At 40.1% G+C, this 4,304-nt stretch overlaps 1 pseudogene; it reads left to right on the top strand.

Moving 5' to 3' along the window:
• The first annotated feature begins 348 nt into the window (after positions 1–348).
• On the top strand, positions 349–1,302 carry LOC138094326 (poly(A) polymerase alpha pseudogene; annotated as a pseudogene).
• The last annotated feature ends 3,002 nt before the right edge of the window (positions 1,303–4,304 follow it).

The raw sequence follows: 4,304 nt of genomic DNA, 5'->3' as shown, positions 1-4,304 counted from the left end.
TGGTTGTGTGCCTTGGATTTATAGAAGTATATTACCCTGTTGGGTAACTCGATCTGATAGAGCCCGGCTTCTGTATGAAACCTGTGGAGAGTTTAGTCATTTAGTTACATTCAGAATTGAATTCTTTGAATGAGTAGAGTGAAAAGATTCAGTGGATGGGGGGCGTCTTGTTAGGATAAAGCGGGGATGAGGTGAAGCGCTTGAAACGGTGTGAGAGGTGCAGGGTGCGGTTGGACCCAGGGCTAAGGCAGACCCCGCCTCCCTCCCGCCTCATTGGATCAAACCCAGAGCGTCAGCGGGGGAGGTTGCCAGGGGAGATGGGGCTGCTAGGTGGCGGCACAGGAGATGATGCTGTTTCCAGTTACAACGCAGGGATCATAGGCAAACACAGCGGCCACGGAAGCACTGGGACATTACTTCTCCCGTCAGCTTAGATGCCTGCAAGAAGACTGACTGCCTACTTGAACAGAAACTGGTTGAGGCTCTTCTGAAGCCCTTTGGGGTTTTAGGACAGGAAGAGAAACTGCAGCGCAGGATTTTAATTTGGGGAAAATTAAATAACCTGGTAAAAGAGTGTATTCAAGAAATCAATGAAAGCAAGAATCTGCCACAATCTGTAGTTGAAAATGTTGGTGGGAAAATTTTTACATTTGGATCTTATAGCTTAGGAGTACATGCAAAACGTGCTGATATTGATGCACTGTGTATTGCATCAAGACATGTTGATCGAAGTGATTTTTTTCACCCCATTCTATAAGTTGAAATTACAGGAAGAAGTAAAAGATTTACGAGCTGTTGAAGAGGCATTTGTAAAAGTTATCAAATTGTGTTTTGATGGGTAGGGACTGATATTTTGTTTGCAAGGTTAGCGCTGCAGACTATTCCAGAAGACTTGGATTTAAGAGATGACAGTCTGCTTAACAATGTAGATATAAGGTGTATAAGAAGTCTTCAGGGTTGCAAGGTAACCAGCGAATTTTACATCTACTACCAAACACTGACAACTTCATGTTAACCCTGAGAACTATCAAACTGTGGGCCAAACACCACAATATCTATTCTAATATATTAGATTTCCTGGGTGGTGTTTCCTGGGCTCTGCTAATAGGAAGAACTTGCCAGCTTTATCCAAATGCAACAGCGTGAACTCTTGTATGGAAAATTTTCGTGGTATTTTCTAAATGGGAATGGCTAAATCCAGTCCTATTGAAACAGTCTGAAGAATGCAATCTTAATTTACCTGTACAGGACCCAAGAGTTAGTGTATTATTTTTTTCCCTACAAGTTTGCACTGTGCAATAAGGAATAGAAATCATGTGCATAAACTTAAGGGAGACTTCCCATCCTGTTAAGCATGCATAGACATGTTCATATCACATTTTTTTTAATTTCCACTAAAATTGTCCTCTGGTGTGAGAAGCAAAATTATGTACCCTGGAACCACATTCAATTGTACATAGTTTATATCAGTCACTAACATTTTAATTTATTTTTCATAGAACTACTTTGTAAGTCAAAGTTGTGCAGGCATTTGTGCTTAGAAAATAATAAAGTATATTAAAGATTCAGTGGATGATTTGATTCAACATTGATTTGATCAATAAATAATAATTAAGTACCTGATATGTGCCAAGACCACTTCTAGAACACCTGATATAGTAGTTAAAATATAGGCTTTTCTTCTAAACTCATTTTGATGGACTGTTCAGAAAATAGTCCTGTCATTCTAGGTGGCAACAAATTCTGTTAACAAAATATAAAAACAAGATGAGAAATAATGGATGGCTAGAATCATATTTTATAGAGTGTTCAGGTGATGTTGGAGGAGAAAATGTAATCATGAGAACAACAATGCACATGAAGGAGGAGGAAGATCAGGAGAGATAGCGCGAAGGTTTTGGTGTTATTAATAAATGTGTGATGTGTGCAAGAGAAAACAAGGGAACCAATATAATTTAACGGAAGAAGTCAGAGAGACGGAAGAGATTAAATAGAATGATTAACTGAGAGGCAGATCTTTTAAGATCTACTAAGAAATTGAAACAGTTTTGGATATTAATTGGAAGGAAATGGAAGGCCTTTGGAGAATTTTAAGCAGAAGGCTGATCTGTAGCATACATATCTGAGGTCTCATTCCAAGTTTTGCATTATGCATTTTATGGCCAAGAATGTATATAGGAAAATGTTAGAAGATCATTGCAGTAGTTAAGGAGAGATTAAATTGGTATTGGGGCTTCGTAGGTGGCTCAGTGGTAAAGAATCTGTCTGCCAAGCAGGAGACACAAGTTTAATACCTGGGTCAGAATGATCCCAGGAGAAGAAAACGGCAAAACACTCCAGTATTCTTGCCTGGGAAACCCCATAGACAGAAAAGCCTGGCGGACCACAGTCCATGGGTTGGCAAAACAGTCAGACGGGGCTTAGCAACTAAATGACAACAAGCTGATATGGACAAAGATTTCATTAAAATGATGGTCATTAGACTATAAAAATGGACCTGAATAGAAGCAAAGAAACAACGGTACATATAGAGCTTAATAGTGGTGACTCAGAAAACTGCCAAGGTGGAAATCTGTTGGTGGTGCATAGTTGGTATGAAAATTTTTCCATTTTCTGTTTCAGTTGTTCATGCATAAAATAGGGCCAGTATGTATTTCAACCTTGTATTCAGTTCAGTTCAGTCACTCAGTCGTGTCTGACTCTTTGTGACCCCATGAACTGCAGCACACCAGGCTTCTTTGTCCATCACCAACTCCTGGAGTCCACCCAAACCCATGTCCATTGTGTCAGTGATGGATTTAACCATCTCATCCTCTGTCATCCCCTTCTCCTCCTGCCCTCAATCTTTCCCAGAATCAGGGTCTTTTCAAATGAGTCAGCTCTTTGCATCAGGTGGCCAAAGTATTGGAGTTTCAGCTTCAACATCAGTCCCTCCAATGAACACCCAGGACTGATCTCCTTTAGGATGGACTGGTTGGATCTCCTTGCAGTCCAAAGGAATCTCAAGAGTCTTCTCCAATACCACGGTTCAAGAGCATCAATTCTTCAGCTCTCAGCTGTCTTTATAGTCCAACTCTTACATCAATACGTGACTACTGGAAAAACCATAACCTTGACTAGATGGACATTTGTTGGCAAAATATCTCTGATTTTTAATATGCTGTCTAGGTTGGTCATAACTTTCCTCCGAGCAAGTGTCTTTTAATTTCGTGGCTGCAATCATCATCTGCAGTGATTTTGGAGCCCAGAAAAATAAAGTCAGTCACTGTTTCCACTGTTTCCCCATCTATTTGTCATGAAATGATGGGACCAGATTTCTGAATGTTGAGCTTTAAGCCAACTTTTTTCACTCTCCTGTTTCACTTTCTTCAAGAGGCTCTTTAGTTCTTTATCACTTTCTGCCATAAGACATGCCTCATCTGCTTATATGAGGTTATTGATAGTTCTCCTGGCAATCTTGATTCCAGCTTGTGTTTCTTCCAGTCCAGCATTTCTCATGATGTACTCTGCATAGAAGTTAAATAAGCAGGGTGACAATATACAGCCTTCATGTACTCCTTTTCCTATTTGGAACCAGCCCGTTGTTCCATGTCCAGTTCTAACTATTGCTTCCTGACCTGCATACAGATTTCTCAAGAGGCAGGTCAAGTGGTCTGATATTCCCATCTCTTTTAGAATTTTCCACAGTTTATTGTGATCCACACAGTCGAAGGCTTTGTCATAGTCAATAAAGCAGAAATAGATGTTTTTCTGGAACTCTTGCTTTTTCCATGATCCAGTGGATGTTGGCAATTTGATCTCTGATTCTTCTTCTTCTTCTAAAACCAGCTTGAACATCTGAAAGTTCACAGTTCATGTATTGCTGAAGCCTGGCTTGGAGAATTTTGAGCATTACTTTACTAGTGTGTGAGATGAGTGCAATTGTGTGGTAGTTTGAGCATTCTTTGGCATTGCCTTTCTTTGGGATTGGAATGACCTTTTCCAGTCCTGCTGAGTTTTCCAAATTTCCTGGAATGTTGAGTGTAGCACCCTTACAGCATCATCTTCCAGGATTTGAAATAGTTCAACTGGAATTCCATCACCTCCACTAGCTTCGTTCGTAGTGATGCTTCCAAAGGCCCACCTGACTTCACATTCCAGGATATCTGGCTCTAGGTGAATGTGAGTGATCACACCTTCGTGATTATATGGATCATAAAGATCTTTTTTGTACAGTTCTTCTGTGTATTCTTGCCCCCTCTTAATATCTTCTGCTTTTGTTAGATCCATATCATTTCTGTCCTTTATTGAGCCCATCTTTGTAT

The sequence above is a fragment of the Capricornis sumatraensis genome, chromosome 18, assembly GCF_032405125.1.
Source record: "Capricornis sumatraensis isolate serow.1 chromosome 18, serow.2, whole genome shotgun sequence".
NCBI classification, from domain to species: Eukaryota; Metazoa; Chordata; class Mammalia; order Artiodactyla; family Bovidae; genus Capricornis; species Capricornis sumatraensis.
Note: the sequence above shows the minus strand (reverse complement) of the source record. Positions and strands in the feature narration are given on the sequence as shown.